The sequence below is a fragment of the Cyprinodon tularosa genome, unplaced genomic scaffold, assembly GCF_016077235.1.
Source record: "Cyprinodon tularosa strain WSP-4 unplaced genomic scaffold, ASM1607723v1 ctg94, whole genome shotgun sequence".
NCBI lineage: Eukaryota > Metazoa > Chordata > Actinopteri > Cyprinodontiformes > Cyprinodontidae > Cyprinodon > Cyprinodon tularosa.
In genome coordinates, this window is record NW_024039718.1 from 1,076,951 (window position 1) to 1,096,760 (window position 19,810).

A 19,810-nucleotide genomic window follows, 5' to 3' on the forward strand; every position below is an offset into this window, starting at 1 on the left:
GAGAAAGATTGTAGAGCTATAGACTTTAAATTAGACCCACCCAATGGAACACATGTATAACACTAGAGCTCTAGGTTTGGATCATGTTATATCTGAAATAAAATAAAACAACAAATGCAGATCTGAATTATCATAAAACATTTTATTGCATTTACTGCAGCAGCATTTTGTCCAATAAAAACAGCAGTTTAATTTTAAAATACTTCAAAAGCATTCGTCCCTTTTTTTTTTGTGATTGCCTAATGTGCACAAATGAGCCACTAAAGGGCTGGTTATACTACTGCAGCAGTGGGTCGCAGTGAGCTTGTCGCAGATATTTTTGATTTATGCTGAATTTTGAATCGTGGCCTGCACTATGTTTTTCCACGACACAACGCAAAAAGGACAATCACGAACCAGCTGTGTCTAGATATGGCCGAGGCGGTGAGGAAGTTGGGGGATCCAGGTAGAAAAAGGGTCCCAGCGTTCTCGCGCACCTCGCTCTTCTAGCTGGTCCAACTTCATGAGTCGTTTTCCGCAATGGTGGTCATACAAACAAAACAAGCAAGTAATTACCAAACAGGACATACGCATATTGCAGGGTGGGTGTAGATTTGACCAATCAGAGGCCTCCTGTCTGCGGCACTGTGTGCTGTCACCTAGAATTTGGGAGAGGTGCAGCAGAGTGTCTGCGGAGGGGACAGGGACGTCTCTGCGTTCACTTGAACACCTATGCAGACGACTTAGTTTCGAAGTATAAATCAGCCTTAAATCAGCCTTAACCCTGCCCTAAAAGAGGTAAGGAGAAGGTAAGCAACTCTGCATGATGTTGCCATCACCACATTTTCCTGTGGGTAGGATATGTGCAGATTGATGATTTTCTTTCTAAAAATGTAAAACTGAATTTTGCATTTAGTGTTGCAACGTTTTACTTACCTAAAAAGTATTTCCTAAAAATGGAAGCTGGGTTTCTTGCTGTGCAACTGGCTACTACTCTTATTAATCCTCCCTTGTGTAGCCTGTGAATTAGTAGCCTGAGAGTTATGGTGGATTTGGGTTCATTAAGGACCCAAGTAGAGACCAACTGTTGCAAAAAAAAGTGTTCTTAATAAGTAGAACTCACAGAGAATAGCAGAAAGAATTAGTCTGTTTAGATAAAATACTAGAAAATGACACCTATAGAAGCTGTAGAGGAAAGGGTAGATAATAATATATATTATGAGTATATCAGGGGGATCTAAAAAGTTGTGGAACAGAGCCAAAGAGACAGGGAAAATTAATAATGGACTAAGGGAACTAAACAAGACTCAAAGGAAAATTAAAACCCAAGGGTTACACTCATACTAGAGGATAAACTAAAATACAGAAACAGCAGGACACTGGATGAACATAAAAACAATAATGAGAAAATGTTAACTCATTGCTGTACTAAATGACCATTTGCTGTACTAATGCTCTCAACAAAATTTAATATTACAAGCCTTGGCATTAAAAAGGTATAAAGTATTTTGATAAAGAAATCTAAAACAACAATAATATAGAAAAAGTAATAAACAGAACATTTTCTGAAGATTCCTGGATAAAGTTGTAAAATAGAAAATTACATTTCAACTAGAAATATTGTTTAGCAAAGCCCGCAAAAAATGTTTGCGTGCAAGCATAACAAAATTCTAATTATGTCTACGCTTTGTCATTTTTTTCTTCCACTTCACAATAATATTTTGTGGTAGTTTGTAAAAGTGGCTATCTGTTAGGACAGGGGTCGGCAACCCAAACTGCTCAAAGAGCCATATTGGACCAAAAAATATCCTGTCTGGAGCTGCAAAAATGTATATATGCCTTGTATGGCAACACGGGCTCTAAGTGTAGAAAAGGACTACATGGGCTTAAATATATAATAAGCATTCATGATTAAATGTTAATTTTTAATGTATATCCTGGAGCAAATGTCACATAGTAGCATTAGGTGAGGGAGAATCAGTGAACTCTCATTGGGCGGTTTAGGTTTTGTTGCATTGATGAAATTATAGAAACACGATAAAGGAATTTTCTATGATGGATGTGTTTCTGTTGAGAGGAGTTGATAGAGTCATGAGGAACCAAGCAGGAACTGACTAGCAGAAAACTAGCAGAAGTAGTGGAGTTTGGAGATGCAATCCACTACTTAAATCTATCTTTGCACTCCTCTAATTTATCCATAAGTTCTTCAGTCGCATTCTTTCGTTCACTCACAACTTTGTGTTCGGCTGCATATTTAGCCTTTCCTGGAAATGCCTTTCCAAATTTTTCTCTTTACTTTTTGACAACCTCTCATTACAAAGCAAAAAATGCAGGCAATCCTGCCACATTGATAATGATTCCATCCATTCTTTGAATCCTCTTTTCTCAACAGCTATCTTCCTTTTTTTCCCTTTGGTATCCATGGTCCGAGACCATTGGAACTCCTGCACAACATATTGAAAGAAAGAAACAAACAAAAAAATATTTTTATAAATTTCTGAAGCTCCCACTGCATGAAAAGTGGGATTTTCGTCAATATACGGCACTGTAGATTGTCGTGGAACTTCAGGTTAGCGGCAGTTTACGGCAATTTGCAGGCTTCGTCGAAAACTCCCGTAAATTGTCAGAAATTGACGTGGAATTTCTTAGGCAGTGTTCCCCCCATGCCTCCCCCCCATGGAATTCTAGGGGAGGCTTTAACATGTAAATGAACATGCTGCTATACAAATGCAAACCAGGGTTGCAGGGGGGGTTTTACCCCAAGTGACATCTTTCTGAGGAAGAAAATCTCTGATACAAAGAGATCAGGCTTAGTATAGCCTCTCACATTTTAGCTTGAATTGATTTATTTAATTAAAGTATAGAGACCAAAACAGATCTTTAGCTGACAGAGCAATACATTTAGAGCAGTAATTATTTTTAAAAAAATTTGCATTTAAGATAAAAAATAAAATGTTGTCTGTCAATATGCTCAATTCACAATTACTTAAGTGGAAAAGTTTCAAGAAATGAGTCTGAGATGATTCACTTTATAACATGGCGCATTATCCTGTTGGAAGTAGCCATCAGAAGATTGGTACACTGTGGTCATAAGGTCCGGCCAGGTCAAGATCCGCAATTGCAATTGCACCAAACAGGAAAAAGAACATCGACAAATTCCGGTTCGTCAAATTAAAATATAGCAGCAACAGATCGGTGACTAGAAATTATAGCACAATTCTTATATATATATATATAAAAAAAAAACTTACACCGTTTATTTAAATGATTGGATCCAAACTATTGGTTATTCACCAACGAGGAAGCAGATTTCTCATCTCCATCAAAATATTTATTTTATACCGAGGGACTTAAACTTTAATGAAATCCATTCAAAAGAAACTTCTTATTACAGGAATGAAAAGAGATGCTGAGTTTGGAAGTAGTGAACAAGTTCATTAAAAAAAAAAGCAGTTTTGAATTATCCTTATCCCCGTTACAAAAATCTACAAAAATATATATATATATATTTGGGCAGAAACTGAACATATGCTGGATGATGGTGGGATTTTTTTAATATGTCATATTAAATTAAGCGCTCACAGGGTTCATACAGGAATGAGTGACTCTAATTTAATGCTATTTAAATGCTATTAGAAATGATTTTAATACCATCAACAAGAATCATGTACACAAGTTATTAGTGTACATGAAAAATGAAGGAGCTGTAAGCAGAGTTCCATGACTCCTGTATGTATGTAAACACACACACACACACACATATATACGTATATATATATCCTCTAGCTTTTTCTCCGCCTGGACAATATAATATATCTGACGAAATTGTTTTTATAAGCATTTTTTATTAAAGAATTATAAATACTTCGATAAACATATTTAAATAATTTTAGTGCCAATTAAGGCCTTGATTTAAAAAAAAAAAAAAAAAAGAATGATTTTTTATTGATCCGCGGAAACTCTGGTTCATCTCGCGCATGCTCTGTACGATCTCCAAGAAACTTAGAGCGGCGGGGTCTGGATCCACAGTGGAGGATGCTGCTTTGCTTTGTGCAGGCGGTCTGGAGCGTCTGGATTTCGGGGTAAAACTCCTCTTGGACGCGATGGCGACTCTGCATCGAACAAGACGAACTCAAAGAAGAGATGCTAGCGGTAAATATATGTTTGATTACTGCCTGCTAAGCTAAAAGCAGCCTAGCCTAAGCTACCGGCTAATAGCAGCCTAGCTATTAGCCTATCTAGCCTAGCCTTGCAAGAACAAGCTTTATTAAAGTGTATTTTTTGTGATTACAGGAAGCAGTATGCCGTCTTAACAACTCGGAGACTAATTGCAGGCGCTATGAACCGGAGCAAGGGTAAGATTTAAAGAATATGCTTTCATTCTGCGGTAAAAGGCAATGGATACGGATAGATACCGATCATAGCTTTACATTTTGTTTTCACAGACTACTGTCGCCTCACAATGAGGCGGTGACCTCCTATTTGCTCGGAGCCATATCAGCAAGTCCAGATTTGCACGATGTTGATAAAGACGACATTGTGTGTAAGTGACTTGTTTTAATGTTTTCTCCTTCCTTGTTACTGTGACTTGCGTTTGATTTTTTATTTATACCACTCTCATTTAATTGTTTTCCAGCTGCCTGTAAGACGTATTTTCAGACGGTACGCAGGAGCTTCAGATATAGGCTGCCAGCCAACACGCTGCGTGCGGAGGCAATCTGCTCGGAGTCGGGCCAGAAGAAAGAGGGTAAGACTTTATTTGGTGACTATTTTTCAGGTGCATTGATAGATGTGTTGTGTCCATACGCAGTGCGCTGATTCATTGTTTTTTTTTTTCAGCTGCTGAAAGCGAGGCAGAGTGTGCTAACAGATGAGGAAGTGGAACTCTGGAAGTCCGCCTTCCTCGGCGGTGTCTCTGGATGGATTGTACGGTCGCCGCCATTTCGTAGGCCGGATCTCACTGAACTCTGTGTTAAGCTGCAGTCCCGGTTAGAAGCGATGCCAAAGAACAGGGCCACGCACAGTAGGCGTCTGCACATCGGACCTGCCTCGGAGGGAATGCTGCCAGTTACCTCCAACCCCGAGGAAGCAAACGGACCCTTCACGGACTTTTAATTTTTAGAAACGCATGTGTTTGGATACGCGTTGTATATAGTTGTGTGTGTTTCAATAAAGCTCTTTCTTTGCATAAACAGCTTCCTGCAAATGTTCATTTCCTGTATAAATTCATTCATGTCCTTGATGGTAGCCTAATAATTGTGTAGTAGTGTAGGATAACATAAATACACACCATATGAATGAATAAATATATGAATGAATAAATATATATATATATATATATGAATAAATATACATATGTAAATATATATATATGCCAACCAATCATGAGCGACTTTACTTGTTTAAAAAGAAGTGGTTCCGTCCAATACTCAGTAAGAAAATTAAAGCCTGGCGTGGCCACGTGTAGTTTTGCTGCCAATCACGAGCGATTTCATTTGTTTGAGAATAGTGGTTTCAGCCAATACCGAGTAGGTTATTCAAGCCAGACCTGGCCAGCCGCGCGGGTTTGCTGCATTCATATGCTTATTAGGGCCATTAGTACAGCTGATCGCTCTCCACATACGTCACGGTACGTTTTCGACAATTTGTGGCATGACAAACGCGGACAAGCACGGGTTGCAAATTGTCGGAAACTGACGAAAATCAGGCAGATCTGCGGGAGTTTACGGGGGTTTACGGGGACGAAAATCTCACTTTTCATGCAGTGTCCAGGGAGACGCAAGTGGGACGCTAAAGAGCCAGATGGATCAGATGAGATACAGCTGGATTTATGCTGCCTTTTTCCAGCCATCAGTGGCCGATTATTCAAGCCGAGTGTGAGAGTTATCTAGCCTACCCTGCCTGCCTTGACTGTCTGACCCTGACCTGCTTCGGTCTCTGGACTCCTGAGCTTGCCCCTGTTTCCGTCTGTTTTTGCCTGTTTCTGTGTTCGGACTTTGCCTGTTAACGACCTTGAATCTGTTTCCTGACCCTGGCTTGAATTTTCGCTTTGGTACCTCTGCGTCTCTCTGATCTTCCGGTCTGGACATCTGCTTCGACACTTGCTCAGGATTCTGCCTCTGCTCTTCTGCGTCTGCTGGCTTCCGCTCTTCAGTCTGCTGGAGTTTACTCCTGGAACTCTCCCACTGCAAGCTATTGATAAGTCATCCGACTGGTTCCCACTCCTTTCTCTGGACATGGACAGAACTAAGAACCAGGTTAGTGACTCACATGCTCGTTATTGTTCCCTGTCTGAGTCTAGTGGTGAGTGTTTATCTCTACAGTGAATCCAGCAAGCTGGTCCCAGCTGACGAACCGCGTAATCGAGAAGCATTTATTTTTATACCAACCTGTTCTGTCTGCCTGAAATCTAGGTCCTTTTTTCTGAGTCTTGACACCTTCATCAGCTTGATTGCTGGTCCAATTCCGCTTTCACATCCTACATTTGCTCAAATCTCCCTTCATTGGTACTGTAAGTGGTAAGCCTCTAGGGTAATACAGTCAGCAAATTACTGGTGGTGGTAGACCTTCATCATCTCATTCCTAAGTAATCCAATGTGGATCTTTATGTCATACAGACGCTCATAAATTACTCCCCACATGCTTAACATGTTTCATGCACAAATAGAGTCCCACAGGACCCAGTATATCACACAACTGCTTGTTCCTTCTCTGCCTCCATGTGGTTTGATTTCCATGTGTGCCCAGCCTCCCCTTCTCACTTGTGGACCTGTTCTTGCTCACACCTGTCAACTTTTATCACTTTAAAAGTGTTACCCACCGGACAAAGAAACTTGCCTATGATTGGCTACTTTTCAGGAAATCCTGCATCAGAGACCACCTTTTGCCAGATGGTCCCTGGTTACAGACTTGTCTGGATGGTTCTTCCAATGTGGCCCCCTCTGCAGGGTCAAAGAGTAGATGTTGGTGTGGGTGAACACACCCTTCACCTGTGGGTGAGGGATATTAGCTTTATATTAGGCTCAGCAAGGGTATCAGGGTTCAACTCTTTTCTTTTGGGAGTGTCTTCCAGAGGGGTTTCAGTCTTCTGATTTTAGCCAATAAATTTAATTGTTGCTTTTTCTGTCAGGTTATAACCTTTACAGGTTTTTTTCAGTTTGTTTTACATGTAACAGGTCCCAGACTGAAAACCTTCAGAGTAGACAACATAAATATCAAGGTAAATCACTTTCTAATACAGTAGAGTCTTGCAATAGAGATTTAAAATGATTAAATTACTTTAATATCATATCAACAAGTTTAGGTTTGCTCGAGCTGTTTGAAACTTTTGTGCTATGAGAGACAGATGGAAGTGATTTTTTGTGTAAACCAAATCTATAAAGCAGTAAAGATAAAGAAATATATGCTGCAAGTTTGTAATGAAGGACCTCATAATCCACTGTGCACCGAGAGTTGCATTGTTGTTTGTTAACTCCTTTAGTGTTGATGCATTGGGATATTGCTCCTTCATTGAGCGATGATGGTGCTTCCTAGGCATTATCATTGCTCAGGACTTCAAATAAGAGCTGAAAATCAACCAAGAATGACTAGAGCATGTACTCTCTGAAGCAGTTAAGCCTCCCAAAGAAAATGATGGTGCACCTCTACTCTGCAACTGAATCTATCCTCTCATCCTCCATCACTATCAGATACTGGTTTTAACAACATGAGCACAGTTCAGGTCAGAGATACAAAAAAAAACAAAACAAAAACAGATGTAGTTGTAGATGAGATGTTATATTGGCTCAATAGATGGGGAGCAGATGGTTCTAACCATTTTGGAAGAGTGGAGAGTGGAGGTTCAGTGGTCAGGCAGGTTTTCAAATGAGTAAGAAAGAACTGAAGGAAATGACTGTGAAGTAGCAGCTAAGGATCAAGATAAGACTTAAGACCAATTTATGCTTCTGACACATAGCCTCTGCAACCGTCAAATTTGTCTCTGTGCGCGACCACCCCCCCCATGCAGAGGTTCTGTCTTCGGACACCCCAGAAAAATCCTGACTACGGGTCGGACGGTCACAAATCTGAGCAGATCATACTTAGATTTTCTTTACTAAAAAGAGAGCTAACTAAACTAACATGACTCCTAATGAAAACATAATGACCTACTAAATCTTCTACCTTTCAGCAGCTGTATCAAGCTTTTAGTGATAACTGGCGTATTCATATTTTGGATCACTTTGTCAGATTTTAAGCCTGATCTTTTTGGCACAGTTTTTAGAATTCATCGTCTGTTTCTGAACTATTGCTTTAATTTGTGTTCCACCTTTCAAAACTTATTTTATGTTCAGTGCACACACAATAGAAGCAGCAAAAGCAGCTGGTTTACATGCAAAGTCAATGGTTGATGCGCATCAAGGTACATCAAAGGCTACGTTCACACTGACAGCAGACCGGCAGACCAAACCAGCGCATTCAGCTCGGCAAAGAACTCATGCTCTTCCTCAACACTGAAGTCCTCAGACATTTTTCTTTCGTTGTTTCTTTCTTTGCACAGGTAAACAGCACATTTCTTCTTCTACGCTTGCATTATCGGCAGAGCAGACGCTGAATGCGCACTTTCTTCAGGTTTGGTCTGCCGGCTTCCGTAGAATCGTGAGCGCGCATGGGGGCGCTATTAGGAAATCCTATACACTACTGTTTATGCTCTAAAACGTTCTAAATGACTTCGTTTCGAGTAAATTCTGGATGCTACCCACTCAGGACACTTGGATTACATTGGACGAGCAGTATGGAGGAATATTGACACGTTTTTGTGGACTTTTATGGACCTTTCTGTCTCGGTCACCATAGACCTCCATTATTTGAATGTCAGCAGACAGCAAGAAGCCTCCCAGATCTCCAGATGCATTTGAGATATCAAAAAAGTACTCCAGAGTTTTGTTCAGCATGGGGGTGAGTAGAAAATGAAGGCTAATCATGTTTTGGGTGTACTATTCCTTTAATGTGTACAAGCATCAAAAAGGAAGTAGCAGGCGCATTTTTGCTGCTCAAATTGCGTTAGGTGTGAATGTATAATTAAAGCATTTGACTCATCTTTACACAAGTTATTGTGCTAAAACTGATCAGAATCATAAGGTTTGTATGGAAGATATTGGACAAACCTTAAAGGTAGAAGAGGACGATATTTTATTTCTGGGTGGATCATCAAAATAAGTGGTCCTCCTAATTGTCAATCATTGTGGTGATATATTTCCTAAGGCCATCTTTTTCTGTGCATGTGCATTTTCAGGTGTATGTCTGTGATGAGCTACGGTTTCAGCCAGTCATTGAAGTTCACCTTTCTCACTGTGGTTCTTTGAAGTAAGAAAAAGTGTCTACAAAGTGTATGAGAAGAAAAGAAAGGCCTCAGAAGAGGTAGATATATAAAAGAATACTTGTTATATATCTGCAGTATACACTCACCGGCCACTTTATTAGGTACCCCATGCTATTAACGGGTTGGACCCCCTTTTGCCTTCAGAACTGCCTCAATTCTTCGTGGCATAGATTCAACAAGGTGCTGGAAGCATTCCTCAGGGAGTTTGGTCCATATTGAAATGATGGCATCACACAGTTGCCGCAGATTTGTCGGCTGCACATCCATGATGCGAATCTCCCGTTCCACCACATCCCAAAGATGCTCTATTGGATTGAGATCTGGTGACTGTGGAGGCCATTTGAGTACAGTGAACTCATTGTCATGTTCAAGAAACCAGTCTGAGATGATTCCAGCTTTATGACATGGCACATTATCCTGCTGAAAGTAGCCATCAGAAGTTGGGTACATTGTGGTCATAAAGGGATGGACATGGTCAGCAACAATACTCAGGTAGGCTGTGGCGTTGCAACGATGCTCAATTGGTACCAATGGGCCCAAAGAGTGCCAAGAAAATATTCCCCACACCATGACACCACCACCACCAGCCTGAACCGTTGATACAAGGCAGGATGGACCCATGCTTTCATGTTGTAGACGCCAAATTCTGACCCTACCATCCGAATGTCGCAGCAGAAATCGAGACTCATCAGACCAGGCAAAGTTTTTCCAATCTTCTATTGTCCAATTTCGATGAGCTTGTGCAAATTGTAGCCTCAGTTTCCTGTTCTTAGCTGAAAGGAGTGGCACCCGGTGTGGTCTTCTGATGCTGTAGCCCATCTGCCTCAAAGTTCGACGTACTGTGCGTTCAGAGATGCTCTTCTGCCCACCTTGGTTGTAACGGGTGGTTATTTGAGTCACTGTTGCCCTTCTATCAGCTCGAACCAGTCTGGCCTTTCTCCTCTGACCTCTGGCATCAACAAGGCATTTCCGCCCACAGAACTGCCACTCACTGGATGTTTTTTTCTTTTTCGGACCATTCTCTGTAAACCCTAGAGATGGTTGTGCGTGAAAATCCCAGTAGATCAGCAGTTTCTGAAATACTCAGACCAGCCGTTCTGGCACCAACAATCATGCCACGTTCAAAGTCACTCAAATCACCTTTCTTCCCCATATTGATGCTTGGTTTGAACTGCAGGAGATTGTCTTGACCATGTTTACATGCCTGAATGCACTAAGTTGCCGCCATGTGATTGGCTACTTAGAAATTAAGTGTTAACGAGCAGTTGGACAGGTGTACCTAATAAAGTGGCCGGTGAGTGTATATTAGACAGTGGTGACTAATAACAAAGATGGCGCAGGCACCATACGCCGGAGGCGGAGTTACGTGACCAACGGGGAGCAAAAAGCAGTGATATGTCCAAACGTTAAGTTAGCTGAGTTTGCTATAAAGTCCACTATATAGTGCCAGCTCTATATATTGATTGAGGGATTTATGGGTTAGGGTTTGGACACAGTATGTTTGTATGAGGTATGATAACAGCAACTTTTAAACAGAGCATTTACAAGGAGAAATGGGCTCGTGCATGCTCTTGCATGCGTTTCATAAGTGTTCGGGTACAGGGTTGTTCATGTGCATTTTTTTTTTTAAGCGGAGAGGGCTAGTCTTTTAAAAATATACTCAACAATACCTTTAAGTCTTCACTGGTTTTGGCCTTTGAACTCCTCCATGGAGGCCAGTCAAGCCAAATTTATTTTTTGTTGTTGAATTTAGTCTTGTGTGGTTGTTCTGGGACCTTAAGTGACCTGTCTCAGTGGTTTGCTATGCTCTCGAAAACTTAAAACTGACAATCTAATCTGATTAATTATTTTATTTTAGGGGATAATTTGTTAATTTTAGAGAGTTTTAAGCCAGCTCCATGTTTTTTTCTCAACTTTATTTTTTTCATGGAGGTACAGAATAAAAGGAAGAGAACAGTTAGATCAGTAAACAGAGTACCGATTGCAGTAACCAGTAACCAATTTTAGCAGAGAAGCCTCTCATAGAATGCCAAAATGTTTTCTAACCTTATAGAATATAGAACATTTGTAATGACCAGAAAATGGAAGACCCAGACCACAAACAGAACAACAACAGATGTTTAAATTGCTGCAGGATAGGTGGGATTCACCAAGAAGTTCTGGTAGGAGATTGGACAGTTGAATGAGCAGACAGTGACTGAGGGAAATGTTTAGCGTTGAAATCTGGCTCACAAACCATCTCAAATTTTGACGCAAAAATTTGAGAGTTTCCAAGGGAATGCACAGGGTCAGATCAGTGAGAGCAGAGACAGGTAGAATTATCAAGCAGACAAACCAGAGTAAGGAATGTGACGCCGATCCAGAGTCAAAGCCAGGTGATCCGAGATCAAGAGACTATCCAGAGGGGGATCCCAGAATGAGGTCAGGGGACAGAAAACAGGCCATAGATCCAAAAACACACTATAACAGGTCTGATAGGGTTCAGGCAGGTTCAGAGAATCAGGGAGCAGAATCAGACAGATAAGTAACAGGAATGCTGGACTAAACTCACCAATGGCTCATAATAACCTGGCACCTGTGACTGGTCTGAGAGCTGGTTGTATAGTCAAGTGAGCAGGTGGATTAGATGAAGCCTGATTCGGAACAGGGCGGAGCTGATAGGTGTATTGAATCCTGAATCAAATCAGTACTAGTGTTAGGAATCATGACAACACCTCAAAGAAAATTGACATATATCAGGGGTTGAGGGGATTTCTATCACAACACATGCAATAACAGTCACAAAAAACAATAAACTCTTTTGTTAAGTCGAGAAGACATACTGAGGAGGTGTAACAACAAACAAATTGGTCAAGGGGTGGGGCAAAAATCCAGTAACTATAGAACTGAGGACAAACCCAGACTGTATGTATTGTAATTGCTGGAGAATGCCGCCATTTATAACAGACTGGTAAAATATTAGTACAAAACTTGGCCATACAACCTTTAGTATAGTATGTACAATGAACAAGTTTACATTGAATTTAGCTATGTCTTGGACAAATAGACAATGTATGAGTCAATAAAAAGATTCTTGGCCATAGATCCTCTGAAATGCTCTTTTTCCCAAAGTGACCTAATGGAGTCTAATGACTGTAAACGGAGGTGATCTGATTATAAATAAAAAGGATAGCCCACTTCAGAAACATGTTTGAAGGGGAGTTTCCAGGAAAACCGGGGAAGGTAAAATATGATTTACCAAACTGTTCAGAAATCTGCCTAAAAGAGGCAAACACAATATCAACAAACAGATCTTGAAATACCCATTTTTCTCCATGACAAAAACATGCTATCTGTAAGAGAATATGGAAGCATGGTTGGCCTCTGTGGGGGAATAAATAGAGAGCGGCTGTATGCCAAAGTTGTTTCTAAATTGAACCAAAATCCTAAGGGATGCATTGAACAAACTATTAGAGGTATAATGTTTCTAGTTCACAATTGTAAAGACAACTGTGACAGGGTTTTCATGAAGTTGGAAGCCAGCTCCATGTTGACAGACAAGTTCTCTTTACACAATCTCCTGATTTTACACGTTAGGCAGAAATTTGGTCCAGCTGTGGCTTGATAAACTAAACCAAAATATTAAACTGATACTCTGGTGAAAGACAAAATGTAAATAATATTTTCTTCCCGTTTTCCTTTAATAACTGAAATTTCAAAACCCATTCTAATATTCACTCTAGTTATATTTGCCTAACATCAAAATAGTTTTTTTTTATTGAACTTTATGTTCAGAATGAGGTTATAGACACACTCTATGAAAATATTCAAAATCTCAGGCAAGCTTTTCAAGCTGAGAATACTCTTTGACGTTTCCTTTAAAAACATCAAATTAAATACACCAAAGAGGCAAAGGATGTCCATGGTCGCTGCATCAAGACTTTATCAGCATCATGTACCTGAAACTTGTAAGGCCTGTGGACTTAATTTGAATTTGCTTTAGTGCATTAGATAAACAGTGTCTTTCAGATTTTCCTCTCTTGTTGTTCTTGCAGATGATGCCTGTGGCAAGTGATTAATCTGTTTGTGGCATTTCTTTAAGAAGCTCGCCATCCGTGACATCAGCAGGACACAGTACTGGATTTCACTCATATAGCCCCGAGCAAAAGGAGACATAAAAGAGAAGCGTTCTGTCTACACTCACACACCACTCAGCAGAAGCAAGGCTCATTATCATCAGCTTGTTTACTCCTTTATTCTTAACTTGCTAATAATTAACACTTCAATAAACCAACAACCTTTAAGGTTTAAACAAGTAGCTTGCATCTTTTTGAAGAAATATGTTGCCCCTCTTCTGAATGATTTATAAAGTGTGCTGTAATGCAGCATTGCCCAGCACTTTATGAACAACATCACCACCTGGTGGAAATAGGCATTAAAAAGCCTTACGCTCTGAGGCAGCTTCATCCCAAAGCAGTACGACCAGATCTGCCACATGCTGTGCATATCTACATTAATTAAAGCGTAGCCGATTTAAATCATCTAAGTTATTCGAAACTCACTTCAAAGAGACTTATTGTCGGGACAGACAAAAAAAAGCAGGCATTAGGATTTGTCCGATGTATTATTGCCCTTCACCGCAGATAGGAGCAGCTAGATATCTTTCTATTTTCACAGTAAATCCTCTCACACATTTATTATGCTGCCAAGCAGCTTTTCTTCTCTGACCTTCAGCCTATTTTTTCAAAGCAGGAAAAGTTCCCTCATCTATCAAAAGGGGCCCAGCATCTATGACAACATCCAGGGCATGGCTCAGACCAAGGAGGGAGATGCCACCTATACTCAGGTCCTGCAAATGATTAGCTGGCCTCATTCATCCATCATGCTTGAAACTGAGACATCAAAACAATAAAACCCTTTTTACTTGATGAATAAAGCGAAATCTAATGGTTTAGATGTGTCTCCCTTACATGCAACATTGCATGAGGGGGACACATAGGGGGCGGGCATAGAGGATAAGAAGCCATTTAAACGGATGCATTGGGTTATGTGCTCTTGAACCGTTTGGTTTCCAAAAAGTTATAGAAAAGGTTGTGTAAAATTAAACAAAAGACCCCGTACTTAGACCATCATAATATTTGGGGTTTTAAGTTGTTTATTTTATACTTGACCTTTAGCTTTTAACACATACCATGTGATTTTGGTAAAAAACAAAACAAAAAACAGAAATGTGTGTAAATTTGGTGATTGGAGTTGCTTTGGAAGTTAATGCTTTGGTCTTGGCCCTGACTCTTAGCTTATTAAAGGTATAGTGGAAAGCGTGCAAGATCATGCAAGATCCAATTTCTCCTCGTGCATGCTCTGTTTAAAAGTTGCTGCTTGCATCGCTCTTACAAGCTTTCCAAAAGATTTTTTTTTTCCACTATATTAGACTCACCCCCGGTAAGTAAGAATGGGTATGAGCACGTAGGACAGCCTTACATAAACATATCACCAGAATGATTGACAACTAGGAGGACCACTAAATTTGACGATCAATCCAGAAAATGAACATCCTCCACTATACATTTATGCCTCGGGGAACAGCTAATGGGTTTATACTGTCTTTAAGGACCATGAGGGTTAGCTGCTGCATTGAGGTAACGATTTTGACAGTCCTACTTGGAAAGTCCTGTATTTTCCCTTAATTGCTTGCAAAAAAAAAAATTGTGATTACATTAGTTTAGATTTATTTCAAAATATGAACTTAAGACTAAAGTGAGTCTCTTAGGCCTACAGAGTAAAATCACATTATAAGGTATTTATTTTACTTCTGGGTTTCCTTTAAACAGATAGCTTAAAATTTTCTCTGCTTTTTTTTATCTCAATGTCTTCACATTTCATTGATTTTTATTAACTAGATTCCAACGTTTCTCGATGCAAAGTTAAAAAAAGGTTGTAAAACAATAAAAACATTACCTGATTTTTTTCAGATTCCTTTCACAGCAAGCTGCTGTAACTGTGGCAAAAAAAAAAAAAAAAATTTTTTAGGTCACTAAAAATTGCCTGACCCTCAAACAACTTGACTAGAATCCCCAGTGGAGAAACTGAGATGGCAAAGAGCTTCAAATGTCCAAGCATAATGGACAATCTACAGAAAACCCGCCCAGAACAGCGCCAGCAGACACGCTTAGTTGTCTGTTAACTCAAGGTCCTCTCTGCAGCCAGCAGGCTTCTCTGCCTGTTTAGACGACTCATGGAGTCTGTCCTCTTCTAATTATCCTTCGCTGCTCCATCTGCCGTTTCACCGTGCCGACAGTCTCCAGCGGCCACAGTTACTTCTTACATCAGTAGTCTTTCAGCACTCTCACAGACATCAAAGTTGCTGCAGTCGTGCAAAATGAAACTCCCTATTCATATAATGACCGTGAAAACCCTCATTTGGACAATGTGTCACTATGTGTCAGCCAAGTTGAAGGTGCTAAAATATATAAAGCATAGATTTATTCAGCTCTAATCTTAAAGTAAAATATTTGTAATTACGCATTTGGCTTGATTTTATATGTGCATTTCAAGCAATGTTTATCATATTGTTATTATTTTACTGACGAGGCTCATTTGCAATATTACGGCTCTTGCATTATTCCTTAGTTTGGTACTAACATTTTCTCTTTGTTGAGTTTTCCTCCTCGGCCATTCCTTGGGATGAACAGTTTAAATGCATGACACTTTAACCCAAATTTTTGTTTAGAAAAACTCAAATTGTAATTGTATTTTATTATGATTATTTGAGATTGATCTACACAAACGCATGACTTTGAAGTTAAGCGAAACAGAAACTGAAAATGCTGCATGTACTTGTATCAAAAATACATTGTGCAAACAAACGTTGCTTCAAATTTCAACCACAAATTGTTAGGGATGTTTCTGTAGCTGTTTGATCTTGTTTTTGTTGTTGTTATTTCTTACAAAATAAATTGATCATTATAAGATCAGATGGTAAGCATTTGTTAACCATCACTGCCTCAGTCCATAGGGTTTAGCAACCTTTAAGACGTTTTCTTAAGAGATACACTTTTATTTAGCTCCATGTTTACGAACACCATCACATATTAAAGTTTCCACTGTAGCATAAAAAAGAAGAAAAACTACAGATACTTATGCAAGACTCTATTGTGATTGTAGTTAAATATAGTGTTGATGTTGCACAAATACTTTTGTTATGGGAATGATAAATAAAGATGTTAAAGTTTAAACATGTTTCTATTAGATGTGCATATATTCAGTTTTAGACTGCAGAGTTGCTATACAAAACCCTCATTAAAAAAGTCTGTGCACAGCGGGCTAGGTTGTGCTGAAAAATATATTCAGATCTGTCATTTTGTATTACTGAACATTACTGCACACCCTATTATGAGTCAGTGGTGCACTGGATAGTCTGTCCATTGAGCTCTTACTCTAAATTCAGTTTGGAGGAGGTGTGCTCCTTCTATGAAATTATATTTGAAATCCTTTCATTTCCTATTATTTGGCTCTGAAAGTGTATCGAGCTATAACTACACGAACCACTTTAATGCAAATCTGATGGAGAGCAAGCTGATAGTGAGAAATGAGTGATCAGGGCTGATAAAAATGGGATGAGATGTCTCAGCCCTCCAGGCATGTAGGTGTGGACCATTTTAACTCCTCACTCTCTGAGTGGTTCTTGCTACTTACTGTACAGCCTGGGGTGACAACATTCATTATAGTGATGAGGGGGTCAATGCACAACAGCCAGAACAATGGGGGAAATCAGCTTTTCCTCGTGCTCGCTGCCTTGAACAGAAGCACAACCAAGCAAAGACCTGTGATTAATTTAATACACACTGGTGATTTGCCCTTTAATTTGCATGCACAACACTCATGCATGTTAATCAAGAATGGCCAGAAAACACTAGAGCAGCTTAACCTTCGGTGACTGTATGGCTCTGGGCTCCTGTAGAAAGCTATTGTCCATGTGTCTCTATTATCGTGCTGGTCACGGTTCTTAGGCACTGCCCCTCGCTCATATGGGAGATATCTGTAGAATAATTCTACCTGTCTTTTTCTATCACCTTATCCTTCCTTCTCTACCTCCCTCTTCCAAACCTGACCTTTCTGCATCCCTCACTAGCTGACCTTGGAGTCCTTTTACCACTTTTCTTTTTCATTCTCACAACACTAGCTACTCTCCATCACATTCCCCTCCAACCACCCCATGCCCCCGTTTCCAGCCCCCGCTGATTGCCTTGACTCTCTCAGTGTGTCCCCTCGGTTACGCCCCCTGGATCACTTGCCTCTCCTCTCTCCTCCTCCTGCTGTCTCCTTCTGTGCTCTCTGCATCTGTACATACTCTGCTTTTTAATTAGACCGACTAGGCATAGCTCCACCTCCCTCTGCCTCCTCTACTCTCCATCCAGCCCCTTGCTTCGCCTCCTGCTCCCTCCCTCTTTTTTTTTGCAAGGATACGGACTCGCATGGCGATGGAGAGAGGTCATGATGGAGAGATGCGGAGAGAAAGAAGCGGGGGAGAGGAGAAAGGGAGAACTGAGAGGAGCATCTGAGAGTGTAACTGCCTGTTTGCTCACTCTTGTCTTCTTGCTCCCCCTCCTGTCCTTTCACTTCCACTCACAGCACAAACACTCAGACAACTAGGTAGGCTCAGCGCAGCGCAGAGCTGTGAGGGATGGAGTGCAGGGTTCCCACGTGAAAAAAAGCCACGAATCCACAGGAGAAGAAGAGGGCAAGATAGAAGAAGACAAACGGAGAAGGAAAAAGAGAAGAGTTGGGGAGCAGGTGGACTCAAGAGAAGGAAGAATGAGAAGCTTATCGAGCAGCGGTGACAGAGAGGTGAGGATGAAAAGCAAACACAAGGGATGGAAGAATGGGGAGGAAGCAACATGAAGGAATAACAGAAGAGGAGCAAGCACTAGTGTGTGTGTGTGTGTGTGTGTGGGGGGGGGGGGGGGGGGGGGGGGGGGGGGTTGGATGAGAGTCAGCACAGAGGGCAACAGGAAGAGGGATGTTGTAGATGTGGTATGTGTGACTCAGTTCTGTGTCCTGATGGCAGATAGTACAGAAATCTACCCAGCAGCCTCCTCTCAGCATCACCATAGCGATGGCAAAGTCAGAAGAAGCAAAGATGAGAACAGATTTAAAAAACAACTCAAGCTCCTCTTATCATTACTTATCATTTGTTACTCTCTGCATTCTGTTGATTTCTACAAAAAGAGCAGAGGCAGAGTGCAGTGCGAGCTCACATGCGTGAGTACACGTGCATCCTTGGATTTTGTTTATGTGTTCGGCAGCAGAGTCACTTATTTCTACTGACAATGGAGATATGTTCCTTTACTCGCTGTGCACCTAAGCCTTTGTGTTGGTGCGTGAGTGTGTGTGTGTGAGAGAGGGATAGTAATCTTGGGGAAATGGATAGTGCATATTTGGGTACAGGGATTTGCTTTACTGCAGGTGTGGGAGTTATTTTCTGAGTGTGTGCTGCTTCATAAGAAGATTTAGACAGCCAGGAGCTCAGATTGTTGTAGCACTTGATGTAGCTTTGCAGATTCTAGCAGTGTTCCTTCTCTACACATTTGTCATGACTCAAGCTGAGTGTATGCGTATGTCTAGGTGTTTGGTTTAAGTTTCCTGGAGGAGGAGGTATTGACAAAGGGAATTCCTTTTGTGTACTTGTGTGTGTTTCTGAGAAAGATTCAGTGTATGTTGCTGTAGCTTTTAAGTTCCATTGAAAATTTTGTTTTTGTGTATACATGCACATCGTTTACACGCCTTTGTAAGGGAAGTTATACGGATTCCACACTTACACTCCTACATACAGCATTGCAACGGAGGATTTTAAATTTTGAAATTCTGGAAGACGAAGTAAAAAAAAAAAGAGATATATGCACACCCTCTGACTTTAAAATGTATTTAAAATCATATTGATCGAATGTTTATGAGAACTCTTTAGACTTTTGTTTATAAAGTATATGCTTTGTCACTGCATCATGTTTGACGATTAAACTGTCAGTCCTACACAGATATAAGCCTTTTAAGGATGGGCATTGTAGACTTAAAATTTTTACAGAAAATTTTGGAACATTTACAGCAATAAAAATAAAAGTGACAATAAAAGGTTTTAAAAACTCCGCACACAGTCAAAGCTTTCCTTACACAAAGAAAATTATCAAACATAGTCTGATCATGGTGCTGCAGTTCATTAGTTGTATTAACTGGTGCATTTAAACCACCAAACAGCACCCAAAAGTAACCAAGCCAAGCATATAGTCTGTTTTTCAGTACTCGTGAATCTAATTAATTTATTGATTTTATAATTGATCACAATCCTTTTCACAGATTTTCCTTTGATACAGTAATGACCCTATACCTAATATTTATAGAGGTCTAGATTTGATTCGGCCTAAACCTCAGAACTTTGAGCCCACCTTACTGCATGCTATATGAATTAACTCTCCAGACATCCGGCCTCCATGAAAACCA

The 19,810-nt window shown here is 40.3% G+C and overlaps 1 protein-coding gene across 5 annotated transcripts in view; it reads left to right on the plus strand.

Moving 5' to 3' along the window:
• Positions 1 to 17,718: 17,718 nt before the first annotated feature.
• The window catches only part of LOC119776566 (flocculation protein FLO11), a 79,892-nt gene continuing 77,800 nt past the window's right edge, over positions 17,719 to 19,810 (plus strand). The window contains exon 1 of one of the 5 annotated variants that reach the window (XM_038275039.1): positions 17,719 to 18,163. The gene's annotated coding sequence lies outside the window, so the exon portion shown is untranslated. The remainder of the gene's footprint in view (positions 18,164 to 19,810) is intronic. The other 4 variants (XM_038275038.1, XM_038275040.1, XM_038275042.1 and 1 more) reach the window with 4 other exon arrangements.